The sequence below is a fragment of the Micromys minutus genome (genome assembly GCF_963924665.1).
Source record: "Micromys minutus genome assembly, chromosome: 11".
Classification (NCBI taxonomy): Eukaryota; Metazoa; Chordata; class Mammalia; order Rodentia; family Muridae; genus Micromys; species Micromys minutus.
In genome coordinates, this window is record NC_137980.1 from 25,263,018 (window position 1) to 25,276,936 (window position 13,919).

Here is a 13,919-nt window from a genome sequence, read left to right on the forward strand (position 1 = left end):
TTGCTAAGCTTAACTGTCCACCTCCCTCCAGGCATCCCCTCTCTGCCTCCTACGTCCTGGGATTACAGGAAGGCTGCTGTGGCCCCACCCAGCACTGACGTGAGTTATGGGGGACCCAAGTTCCAGTCCTCTCGCTTGTTTTGCAAATGAATCATCTCTCTGGTCTCAGCATTGCTTTTCATGCTGCAACTTCATCATGGCCACACCAGTTTGCCTCTGAAGTATTAGGTCCACCAGGGTAAAGAGCCTCTGCTTCCCACTGAACCTTGACTAAGGAGGAGTTAGCAACAGGACACACTGTTCAGCCCTGCTTGGCCTCCCCAGTAACCTTTCCTCCTTGAAGGCTGGGCATCAGCAGGCCTTTTATTCTTTATCTTATAAGAGAGAAGAGGTTTTAAAGCCTAAAATGGGGTTCTTAGTGTGTAGAGAAGCTGGGCACTGGGATGTTCTGGATGGGGGGCGTGTTCAGAATTACCCCAGATAGTTCTTGGCATATAAGAACGCTCTTCATAATAAAAACAGGAGTCACAGCTCTAACAGTGCCCTTTAGTTCACTCATTTTGAGACAGTCCTTCATCTGCTGATGGCTGTGAAGTTGGGCAATGTATGTAGTAGATGAAAGCAAGGGCTTGTGAGTCATTTCATCCTGGGTTTGAGCCTTGTCTCCATCACTTGCTTTCTGCTCTGCTCTTTGAGTCTGCCATTTCCTTCCGGTGGAGGAGAAAGCGGCCTAAGCCCCACCATTCATGGGCTCTCACTGAGTAGCATCACCTTTCCCATGGCAGGTAAGGGGATAGCCCAAGCCTATTGGGCTTCTCCCTCTCATTTGCGCCCTTTGCCTTTGCTCTGCCTAGGAAGTTCGTTATCCCTAGGAACTTGTTCAGTTTAACCTCCTTTCCCACCTCTGCCTCTTCACCCTGATCACCGCCTGCATGTTATTCGATCATCCCTTTTCTTTGCTGTCAGCATTCCACTCATGGACAAGCCACACTGGTTTATCTGCTTCCCACTGATGACATTTTAAGTCTCCCCTCGCCTCAGGCTTTTCTATAGGTAATGCAGCTGTGGATGCTCAAATAAGGACCTCTGTGCATCCAATCATTTTGATTTCTCCTTGGTAGGTACCTCTCTAAGAGCTGGTAGCTGTTGAGGACTATGGAAGATTTCTGTTTAACTTGAAGACAACAAGTGCAAAGTACTTTCTCAGAATGGCCACAACAATCTACATGGGGTCTGGATTCTTAACACATTGGTTTGGTACTTCATGACTCTTCTTTCTTCTTTTCCTTCTCCTTCTCCTCTGCCTCCTCCTCTTCCTCTTTCTCCTATTCTCCTTCTCCTTCTTCTTCTTTGTATCTATCTATCTATCTATCTATCTATCTATCTATCTATCTATTATCCATCCATACATCTATCTCTATCTCTCTTTTGTGAGACAAGGTTTTTCTGTGTCGCCCTGATTGTCCTGGGTCTTACTCTGTAGACCAGGCTGGCCTCGAACTCATAGAGAGCCTCCTGCCTCTGCCTCTCTAATGCTGGGATTAAAGGCATGACCACAGCCCTTTGTGACAGCAGCCATTTTAGTGAGAGTGTAGTGACAGCCTTAGGGTAACATGGGTCCTAGACTGAACAACTGCACCCATTATAGTTTGTCTTTGTTTGATGACTAACTGTGAGGCCCTTTAGGGTCCTTTCATGTGCACTTTTACACTTGTGTATCTGCTTCAGTAAATTGTTCATTCGACTCCTTTATCCACTAAACCTTTTTGTCTTCTTATTGACTCATTAAAGTTCTTCACATATTCTGTGCAAAAGCCTTTTGTGGTCAGTCTGTGGTTTGACTTCTCATTTTACTAATAGCATTTGGGAGAACAAAAGATTTCTCTCTCTTTTTTTTCCTAAATAGATTTTGCTTTTGATCTTATATTTATGAAAGATTGTCTGCTGCATGGCGTGCAAAGATTAACTCCTCTCTGTTCCTTATGAAGTTTTAACTTCAAACCTAATCTTAGATCTGCAGTTCATTTTAAGTTAGGGTTGTGTTGGGGGGGGGTATGGGAGAGGACAATCTAGGTTTCCTGATGCTGCCCCTCTCTAAAGATCAGAGGCAGAGCTGCAGAGATGGCTCAGGCATTAGGAGTGCTGGTTACTCTTCCAGAGGACCTAGGATTGATCCACACTGCAGTCTATTCACAACCATCAGTACTGGTCCTAGGGGATCCAATGCCCTCTTCTGGCCTCCGTGGGCAGCAGACAAAAATGTGGTGCACAGACACTTATCACAGGGAAAAAAATGATTACAAACAATCAAAGTTTTGCTTTTTATCTTATGATTGCTAACTATTCCAGCACTATCAGTTGAAACCCTGCCTCTAACTTAGCAAATAACCTTCATGCTCTTGGATTGGAAGTCTGTTTCTAGACTTTGTTATAGTTTGTGTCTGCCTTCATGAGCCTTGTGACTGCGGCTTCATATTGTTTGGAGTCAGGTGACTTGTATTGAAGGCCTCTGGTCTTGATTCTTTGTGTTTCTGTCTAAATAAGATAAGCAAGTTTTGTAAAGTTCTTAATGGAGTTTTCATTAAGTTTCTGTTGATTTATATTAATTTGGAAAGAAGAGTTGCCATCTTAGAAATATCAAAACTTCCCATGCATAGAAAAATGCTTCTAAATAATAATACTTTATAAATATTTTCTGAATTATAGTAAAATTTCTTTTAGAAACGTTTATAGGCTTCTGAAGTTCTCCATTTTGTTATTTATGTTCCTCAATGGATTTTATCCCTTTATTCCTTTCTCTTTCTACCTTCTCCCTCTCCTCTTCTTCCTCCTCCTCTCCTCCCTTTGTTCTCCTCCTCTTCCTCCCTTCCTTTTTCTTCATCCCCTCCTCTTTCTCCCCCTCCTCTTCACCCTCCTCTCCCTCCTCTTCTTCCTTTTCCCCTCCTCCCCTCCTCCTATTCTTCTTTCTCCTCTTCCTTCCTTCCTCTTTCTCCTTCTCCTCTTTCCCTCATCCTTCTCCCCTCCTCTTCCTCCCCTCCTCATCCCCCTCCTTTCTTCCTCCTTCTCCCCTCCTCCCTTCCTCATCCCTTCCTTCTTCCCCCTTCCTTCTCCTTCTTCTTCCCCCTCTCCTCCTAACCTCTTCTATAAGTCTTCAGTGCTGAGATTGTAAGCATACTTGGCCATGTTCAACTTGAAATTGTCTTAAGTTTATTTTTAATTAATTGCTATTAATTAGTTTTCTTGCTATATTATTCATGTATCCTGTGGTCTTATAAGCCTTATCTGTTAGTTTCAAAAGAGTTTTAAAAGATTTTAATTTTTTTAACATGGAACCATTTATGAAATAGGAGAGTTAATTTTTTTTTATTTCACTAAGATCTTCAATTTCTTTTTCTTGCTTGATTGTACTGTCTACACCTTCTAGTATCTGTAAGTCTTAAGTAATGCAAATAGCCATCTTTGCCTGCTTCTTCTTCTTCTTCTTCTTCTTCTTCTTCTTTTTTTAACAGACTTAGTTCATTTATTTTGTCTTTTATAAAAACCCTTATGTGGTAGCCACAGCTGGAGCCTGGGTCCTCTGAACAGAGACTCTGGTGTGGGTTTTCACAAGATGATCAGTGAATTCCTGATAAAGAGACTTGGTGAATACAGTTTCTTTCCAGAGGTCAGGGGTCAAGTAGCTGTACGTTTTTGAGATGGCATCAAAGGTGGCCTTGGCAGAGTTGCCCAGGGTGGCAGTACAGCCTCTGGCTGAAGTGTAGCAGTCATCTATACCGGCCATCATCAGAAGCTTCTTGGGCACAGGAGCAGAGACAATGCCAGTGCCTCTTGGGGCAGGAATGAGACACCAGCACAGAGCCACAGCGGCCTGTCACCTTGCATGGGACAGTGTGGGGCTTGCCAATTTTGTTACCCCAGTAGCCTCTCCTCACAGGGACGATGGAAAGCTTGGCCAGGATAATGGCCCCTTGAATGGCAGTGCCAACCTCCTTGGAGCACTTAACACCAAGACCAACGTGACCATTGTAGTCCCCAATAGTGACGAAAGCCTTGAACCTGGTCCGCTGGCCAGCCCGGGTCTGCTTCTGCACTGGCATGATTTTCAGAACCTCATCCTTTAGAGATTCACCCAAGAAAAAGTCGATAATCTCAGACTCCTTGATGGGCAGGGAGAACAGATCTCCTCCAAGGACTTGATCTTCATGTCCTTAACCAGGCGGCCCAGCTTGGTGACGGGGACCCACTCCTTGTCTTCAGCTTTACCTCCACGAGCCCCGCGGCCTCGACCACGGCCTCGGCCTCGACCACCGCCGAATCCTCCGCGGAAGCCGCCGCAGCCTCCTAAGCCTGGGCCCCCGGGTCCTCCGGGCCCTCCTGCTGCCATTTGGTGTTTTCCAGAAGAAGAAGCCATTGCCTGCTTCTTGATCTTAGCAGCCAGCCTGTCGTCCTTAGATCACTGCTTATAGAAGCAATCTTTCCCTCCATCATTTCTAACTTGTCAGAAGGTTTTTGTTTGCTTTTTAGTCATGGATGAATATTAAATTTGTCAAATGCAGTTTTGGTGTCAATTCAAGCAAAGGTATTTTTTGTTTGACTTTTATTAATTAGTGTATTCTGTGAGCTGATCTTTGGAATGTCGGCCAATCCTTAGGTAACTTCTCCATGATTATGTCAGATCCCCTTGTGCATCTCTGGATTCTAGTTGTCTTTTTCTGTAAATTCCTTTTGGTTAATCAGGGCGGTGCCAGCTTAATGAGACAATGGAAAGACCACTCCCCTGTTTTCTGAAAGAATTGAATGGATAGCTTATGGACTTCACGTAAGAAGATTTTAAAATTATTTCTTGTCTTTTCTTGTATATGTGTGGATCAACAGGAAACAGTTGTTATGGTGAAGAGAGTTTTGGAAATTTGTAATTTTTTCATAAATTTAATCTGTCTCATCTATTCCTCGGAATAACTGAATTCCAAATTCATTTCAATTCTTTTCTGTTCTGGGTTTGTTAACATTTACCTTTGTCATTATTTTCATGGATAATCTAGCCACACGAAGCTTTGTTAGTTTGCTTGATTTTTTTTTTTCAACTAAGCAAATCCTGGTTTTATTAATTATCTCTTCTTGTTCCTGTTGATTTAATTTTCTGAGTCGTTTCACTTCCTGTTTGGCAGAACCCTCTTTCAATCTTAGAATCAGCATTCAGGATTTCTGCAAGGTGCATTGGAAATGAGTTCTCTCAGTGCCTGTTGGCCTGGAGATATATTTAATGTGCCATTAATTTGAAGGACAGTTTGTAGACTACAGAATGCTGGGTTGAAATATTTTCTCTTGGGGGAATTTGACTATGTCATTCTAGTGCTTCCTGGTCTACACTATTTTATGAGTGAGCAGTTGTCCTGGTGCTCTGTATACAAGGCTTCTCCCAGTTCTTCCAGGGTTTTTCATGGTCTGTGACCATCCACAGTTTGATGATGTCATCTCTAGGTCTGTGTCTCTTCCAGGTTTCCTCTTAGGAACCTGCTGAGATTCCTAAGTATGTTAATGTTTTCCTCCAGTTTGGGAATTTTCACTGGTGACGTCTTCAGGTGCATGGCCCTTCACTTTTTTTCTAGAGTCCTTTATGCATCAGTCAGCACCGTGATACAGCTCCGTGGATGTCTTCATTTTCCCTTAAGTCACCTCTGCAGGACCAAGTTCTCTGGATTAGATGATCCCTCTTGTAGTCTTTTGGAATTTCCTTTCCCTTATGACCTCTCAGATCTGCTGCTGAAGTCACACAAAGCTCTTTACTTCAGTTCTGTTTTCCAAACTTGAGAATTTTATGTGATTTATATATAATATATAAAAAATATTATATGAACATATATGAAATGTTATATATGCTATATGAACATATATAAAATATGTTATACATTTACATGTTATATGTGTTATATATTTACACATATAATTTATATGTATGCGCATATATGTATATATATGCTTCTATCATGATTCTCTGGTTGTCATAATGTTTCATTAAATTCTTTGGATATAGTTTATTTTAGTTCTTTGATATATTTATTACTTATGTTTTAAAGTCTTCATTAAAGACAGTAATTATTACTAATAATGATTAGCTGAGGCCCCCTTGCTCTTCTGGACTAAATATGGGGGGGCTATTTTGCTAACCTTATCATTTTTCAAGTTTCTTTTTATTTAACATTTTTAATTCCATTATGTCTACTGAATAGACATGTGTGTGTGTGTGTGTGTGTGTGTGTGTGTGTGTGTGTTTGGGAAACAAATAAATCCAGGGCCTTGCACATGGCCAAGCAAGCACTCTACCACTGAGCTAAACCCCCTGCCCAACAGATCCATCCTCACATCCAGCTCCATGTGACCTTTACCTCTGTCTTTAAAAAGTCTGGTTCACTGATGAGATCTCTGTATAACTCTGGTCTTGACCCATAAGGACCCTTTATGTTGCAAGGGACATACAACTTAACTTCCCACATCTTAATTCTGTTTAATGGGTTATGTTTTTCGGCCCAGTCCTTGTTGTCAGGGAACTGGGAAATAGCCAGTGTAGTAGGTGGGAGCCCAAATTCACTGACCTATGGCTAAGGGAAGGGATGGGTTCCATGAGTTGACACGTGGGTAGTTTTGGTTTGAGAAGAAGCCAATATGCCTTTTTCCATCTTTACCCTCATCCCTTCCCCTCCCACTGGAGATGAAGGGTTCATTTTGGCAGTCTTATATCTTCTTGCTTATAATCTTTGAGTTAATTCTTCTTGACACCCTAAGATGGAATCATGTTGGCTTCTTATAGGACTTACAACTTTCAAAATATGGAATGCATTTGTGGTTTTCTCAAGGCTTTCTTTCTCTTCTTTTCTTCCTATCATGGACCATACTTAGGTTATGGTCCTGTTCTTGGAGTTTACAGTCTGCCTTAGATGAAATATTTAGCTTATTGACTTCTGTTTGAAGAAACTGTTAGTAAGGTGAGCTGAAAGTCTCAAGATCATTATCCTGTCAAGAAGCCTTCCATGGGCCACCCTTGTTGTCTCTTTTCTGTCTGATGATCCTCAAGATAACACCCCCCATCCCCATCCTTCTGCCTTGCATGTAGTTTACTGTGTTTTTCAAGCTGAGATCACTGTCAAACATGGTCTTCACATGTGGTCAAGGGCAAGGCCATGTTCACAGACACTGGCTATAACCCATGGACAGTATGTGAGCATAGACCTCTACAAAGCTGGAATGGGTGGAGAAGGTGGGGAATTGGCTCTCGTTCTGTTAACCCAAAGAAGAGAGGCACTTGGAGATGGGATGCTTAGTGATGACTTCGGGAGCAGAAGTTGGAATAGAGGCAGAGACACTGGCTAAGCAGCAGAAACAGTCATCTGCTATATCAATGGCTCCAAATGTACAGAAATAGGACACAGGATGTAAACAGACAGATGCCAGTTAAGCTCAGAAATTAGCAGCAGGACCTTCCCATTTACTGCAGACCATTCAGGCAGTAAGTGTTTATTAAGAATTTGATAATAGCTACTGTTGATTGAATTCTTCCTTTGTGCCTTGTACTCTGTGGAACCCTTTATCTAATCCCCTCAATAACTTTATTGCCGCCATTAATTCCTGACAGGAAAATGAAAGCTTGGGGATCTAAGAGAAATAATACTCCACATTTCACAGCTGGTGACCTAGATCAAGCACACACTAACTTCAGCACTCATGGCCCTAGTCACTGGGGCATGCCATCTACCGGGCTTTGGTTGTGGCCATGACCACGGATGGATATGGGTCATCACAGTAAGATAGTAAGATAGTTTGATACACATGTAAAAATACATAGTGATTTGATAAAGATAGCTTCGGTCTCTAGATGATTTCTTTGTGTGTGGAACATTCAAACCCATGCCAATTTATCAAAGACAGAATCAGTTAACATTAGCCACAGTTGCTAGGTGGGTGTGGTGAAGTATACCTGTAATCCCAGCACTTGGAGAGTAAGGCAGGAGAATCAGGTGTTCAAGGCTAGCCCAAGGTAGAAGAGAAGCTGTACCGAACACAGAATTACCATGTGATCCTCTTGACCGTTTCATTTGATGTGGGAAGAATCAGTCTGAAGGTGGACAGCACCATTCCCGGGTTTGGGGCAGAGGTGAGAACTAGGCATCGCTGCTTTTCTTTCTCTCTGCTGACTGTGGATGTGATATGATTGGATGTTGAACTTTTCCTGCTCTGACTTTCCTGCTGTAACCAACTTGGCCCTGGGACTGGGAGCAGAACAATCCATTTTCTCGTATGTTGCCTTTTGTGTGTATATATATATATATATGTATATATACATATTTTAAATCACAGCAACAGAAACAATTAAGATTTTTATTTTTCTAAGCTTTCCTCCAAGAAGTGTGTATGATTTAACCACTTGACTCCTCTCACGGTGTTTAAAAGTTAGTTTCGTATTTGAATAATCATGCAATTTCCTGAACTACCTTATTTCAATATCTGGGTTACATTTTTCTCTGAGGCTGTTGGATGGTGAACTATTTGAGTGGCTCATGTCTGCGCACCCCATGGAAGCCAGAGAGCTGCTCTCAGCTTGTTCTAGAGCGTGAGTGTTCCGAGGCCAGGCCTCCTGTGATTTATAACTGTGTACGTGTTTGCAGCACATGGGGTTCACAATAAACATTAAAAGAGATGTCACAAGTGACTGACTCACCTGTCAAATGACATGAATATCCCGTCAGGATACTAGAGTTTAGAGCCTATAGCCTGCATGTAATTGTAACTTAGGTCCAGATGTCACAGCTTGTGGGGATGGTCATCTTGATTTCTAGCTTCTCAGGTATCTTAGGATAGCTGCAATATCCAAAATTGTGACATACTACAGGCACTGTAAATATAATAAAGTAAAGAACACCCCTTTCCTAAAATCTAATGTCATTTTGTTAGAGACAAGCCACATCCTTAGGTGGAACTGCTCCATGACAGACAGAATCAACCTCTCTGCATGTTGACAAATCTCTAGAGAGAAAGCCTGGGGTGGGATGGCTTTTTAGGAATGAATTTTTCAAGCTTTACTCTAAGAAGTGCTTATAATTTAATTACTTGACTCCTTTCACAATGTTAAAAAGTTAATTTCGTATTTAAATTGGCATGATAAATTCATATTGGGAAAAGAAGGCAGGAGTTTCTGACGGTCCTCCTGGTCCTCCTAACTACGCTTAGCTCTGAGTGTGGTGGCAGCAGGGGGTGGGGAACTGTGTCAACGTGGATGTGCTGCAGGGGGTCAAGTTTCATCCTCAGAGAAACAGCATCACCACAGTGAGAACTGAGCATGAAGGCTGAAAGGTGGTCCTACTGGGTGTCACTTGTGTGGGCAGAGTGAACCTAGCATAGGAAAATACATGCATGAGACCTTGTATGACTCACAGCCTGTGGACAACCATCATGCCAGCTTCCAGGTATTTTTGAAGGAAGCATCACTGAGGAGCCTCACCGACAAGGATATTCAGCTCACTAACTGGGCTTCAAGCTAACGGATACTTACTTGATGAACATGTTGACACAGGTTTTTTTAGTTATAACAATTAATAATCTCGGACATGTTACCTCGTTCTAGGAACCGGAAGTGCTTGTGTTGGAACAGACAGGGACAGCAAACATACTTGATTTGTGGGCATGTCCTTGAGGTGGCAACGTAAACCAAGTGGGTGTACAGGGGGATGTAGTGGAAGCTGTCAGTCATTTGGGGCTTTATGCACAGTGTGCTAATGTTTGAAATAGACATCTGCCATACCTTTAAGATGGATGTCAGGCTTTTAAACACAACTCAGTGTGAGTAGATTCAAAATCAGCTAGTGGTAGCAGTGTGCTCGCTCTTACTAGTTCACTAGGCCACAGAGGATCTAGTCTCTTACCCCACAGTGAGAACATTTCCAAATCTCACATCTCAAATGATAGGTGTAACTCAACAGACGTATGGGCAACTTGTCTGCCATGCATTCGAGTCCCAATTCAGCCAGAGGGGATGAACTAGGAGAAGAAATGTTCCTGTCAGTATTTCCCTGTGATTGTGGTCACCCACCTTGAGAAAATGGAGACTGCTCAGACAGTGGCTTTGTCAGTGGCGTTTGCATACAGAGGATTTGTCTCTCGAGACCCCTTCTAGGCTAGATTCTTCATTTTCTCATAGTTAATCAGAAAAAGGTGATCTTGGTGCTCCTCAGATAGAGCATCTTGTCACATGAAACACTCCAAAGGAAGATATTGAGGAATGCTTAAAATTAGGCTGGTTGCTGTAGCAACCAAGCCACGCTTCTGCAGATGGTCTTCGTGACTGCAGCTTGGGCAGGTGAGTGGAAAAAGAAAAGGTAACTGGTTCCCGAACTTTGCCCAAGACTTGGCTTTGAATAATGGCACCAGCAACAAGTGGCAATCTTTAAAGACATTGCAATAATGCTTGGCAATCGATCCTTTTAATTTCTGAACTCGTAGATAGGACATTTCTTCATAAAATTTCTTTATATCATTTTTGTTGGTATTCAGCACAAAGCTGAAAGTGACCAGGAATACTTGCTTCCTGGGTACCAGGTGAAATGGGTATTAGGCCAGGCTGGGGATAGATGTGAGTTTGGCAAAAAGTAGCAAAAAATTATTCCTATAATTAGAATTCTCTGCTTATGCCTGCTAGTGATTTGCTTATGTCCCTTTGAACAAAGAACAAGAGAAAATGGGTGATCTGCAAGCGTGGTGATTTTGATCAACACACTCAAACTGGGCAACAATGCAATCTGAGGAAAGCTGGTGAGTAAGCAATAAAGACAGAAATATTTTAACATTAGCATTTACTGGAAACATTTTCTCATGCAATATATATTCTGATCATAGCTCCCCCTCCTCCAACTTCTCTCAGACCATCTCCACCTCAAATTCTCATTAAAATACTTGCAGACCAAACACAAAAAATGCATAAAAAAGATCATTCATTACAGCCAAGTAGGCTTCATCCCAGAGATGCCGGATGGTTCAACATATGTAAATCAACACAGTAATCCACCATATAAGCAGAGTGAAAAACATAAAAAAAAAAAAAAAAAAAAAAAAAAAAAAAAAAAAAAAAAAAACACTTGATCATCTCCCTAGGTATAGATAAGGCCTTTGACAGAAATCCAGCACTCCCTTCAAAATAAAAGTCCAAGAGAGTCTAAGGACAAAAAGAACATGTCTCAACATAATCAAGGAAGCGACTCCACAGCCAACATCAACCAAAACTCACAAAGAGCATTCTACATCTCCCAGAACTGTTGAGAGAGCCAGAGCTCTGACTCAGTCTGAAGTGGCCTGGAGTAGTTTGTGTAGGAATGCAGGGTTGAGAGAAAGTTCATGTCTAAAAGCCAAGTAGAAACGAGGAGACTAAGCAGGGAGGGTGAGGACTGTAAAGTGTAGAAGGCATTCGGTGAGAGCACTGCATGTTGGTGCATGCCAGAGGGCAGGTGAGTTGTAACTGGGCTGAAGATGAGGGAGAGAAGTGGAGGGAAGACTAACCAAGATTCTGAAAAGACTCCAGTGTTTCAAAGCAATGGGCATGGCACTCTGAAGAACTTCAGGCTGTGGGTAAGTGGCTATCTGCACTTTAAGATAGTATTTTGTACCACACTGTAGGGAAGGTGTAGTTCTGGGGAAGGGGATGGCTGAGTTGGTTATAATGCCTTGAGATAGGCCTCAGGAACAGAAGCCATACAAACAGTTGAGTTGTGTTGGAGGGACAAACACAGGAGTGTGAGGTAAACTGGGGAAGATGCTGTGTCAAGGCCACCCACTAGAGTCTCCGTCTGTCTCCGTGGAAGGGCGATAGTGGCAGTCCTGGGATTGGAAACTGAAAGAGGGCTTTGGAGGAGAGAGTCCCAGATGTCTTAGATTGAGAGAGATGTCTGTGTATCAAATATGAACCATAGCTAAGTGACCTCTCCTCCAAGCAAAGATCATACATATTTAGGACTCATGCTATAACAGAAACTATGAGATCCAAAGGTTAATGAGCAAAGTAGACAAGAAAGGCATTCAGGACAGACCTATAGAGAACCCCAACATGTCATGGGGTTCAAATGCAGACAGCCTTGAGGAAGAAAAGGGTTAGGGAGGTGGTGTTCTAGAAGGGGTGGTGCCTCTGAGTCTCTGAAAGGAGATGGCGTATGTTGTACCCCAGCGTGCACTTGAGTGGTTACTGGTGTTGTGAGTGCCCGGGGAAACAAAGTACCAAGGCCATCTCTCTGTCCATCTGTTCATCTTCCTATACACCTTCAGTCTGTAATCCCACAGGGTGATGACTAGCCCTGATCCAAAGAAAAATCTCTGTAGTTGTTCTATTATTTTTTAAATCAAACAACGGGATCGTAAGTAGAAAATTCTCCTGTTTGTTAGTATATTTTGTGGGGAATATTTGTGACTGGGAGATGAGATTAAAATTGAGCAGAGAAATGAACATTTCATTAGTTAAGAAAAACCCTAAGTTGAAGCATCTCCATTATTCTTACAGTGAGTGAATGAACATAAGCAGAAGCTTTTATATAAAGACCTCAGGACTAGAGAGATGGCTCAGTGGTTAAGAACACTGACTGCTCTTCCAGAGGTCTTGAGTTCAAATCCCAACAACAACATGGTGGCTCACAATCTGTAATGGGATCCGATGTCTTCTTCTGGTGTGTCTGAAGACAGATACAGTGTACTCATATAAGTGAATAAATATTTTTTTAAAAAAGACTTCAATTTCCCAGTAAGACATTTAGAGTGCAAACATGTATATTAGAACTGGTGTCATAGAGAATGTATATTAAAGCCATGTCCCAGAGACATGGGAGAGGCCTCTGGGAGATCTTGTGAGGTTCCCTTGGCCTGCTGCCCTGCTGCCTGACATCTGGGTGACATCTGTATGCTGTCCGTTTCCTTTGTCACCCGAAACTTTTGTCTTGTTTTACAGAAACATACATGGAGCGCCCATTGCCCCTGTCCACCCACCTCAGTATGTAATTTTTGCAGCTGTTTCTCAGCTGTTAATATATTCCGTGGCATATGTGTAAATAGACTGTCTTAAAGTTACTCAGCTGGCCAGTGAACCATGTAATCTGTTGGTTCAGAGACAGCAGATAATAGAGTGAGATATTTGCTTTGCCCATCCCAACACTCCGCGTTGAGCATCCAGACTCCAAAAGCCAATTTGTGTTCTGTTGGGGCATGCCTTATCTCACTGTATTATCACATCCGGGAGAGGAAATTTGGATAATGACGGCCTGGTTTAGAAAAATAGATGCCATTTAGTGAATTGAGTATTGGCAAGGTGGGAATTTTGAACTGGAATTTGGTTCTGTCCTTGGATAATTTCATACGCCTGCAATTCATCACCACTTCCTGTCTCTTAACAACGTAAGTTAGAAATAACCTTGTTAATTAGCATCTATTTTTAGGTTGATGACATGACACAACCAAGACAGAGTGAGAACATCCCAGAGCTACCAGCACACAAGCAACAAGCTCTGCTCTAAAGGGAAGGCAGGTGAAGGCAACGGGGCATGAAGGTAGGTATGGATGTGAGACATGAAGGTAGGTATGGATATGAGACATAAAGGTAGGTATGGATATGAGACATGAAGGTAGGTATGGATATGAGACATGAAGGTAGGTATGGATATGAGACATGAAGGTAGGTATGGATGTGAGACATGAAGGTAGGTATGGATATGAGACATGAAGGTAGGTATGGATGTGAGACATGAAGGTAGGTATGGATATGAGACATGAAGGTAGGTATGGATATGAGACATGAAGGTAGGTATGGATATGAGACATAAAGGTAGGTATGGATATGAGACATGAAGGTAGGTATGGATGTGAGACATGAAGGTAGGTATGGATGTGAGACATGAAGG

The 13,919-nt window shown here is 42.3% G+C and overlaps 1 pseudogene across 1 annotated transcript; it reads right to left on the reverse strand.

Annotated features, from left to right (window-relative positions):
* Positions 1–3,544: 3,544 nt before the first annotated feature.
* Positions 3,545–4,411, reverse strand: LOC308427370 (small ribosomal subunit protein uS5-like; annotated as a pseudogene). The gene has a single exon. The product of its transcript is annotated as a small ribosomal subunit protein uS5-like (transcript).
* Between the last annotated feature and the right edge of the window lie 9,508 nt (positions 4,412–13,919).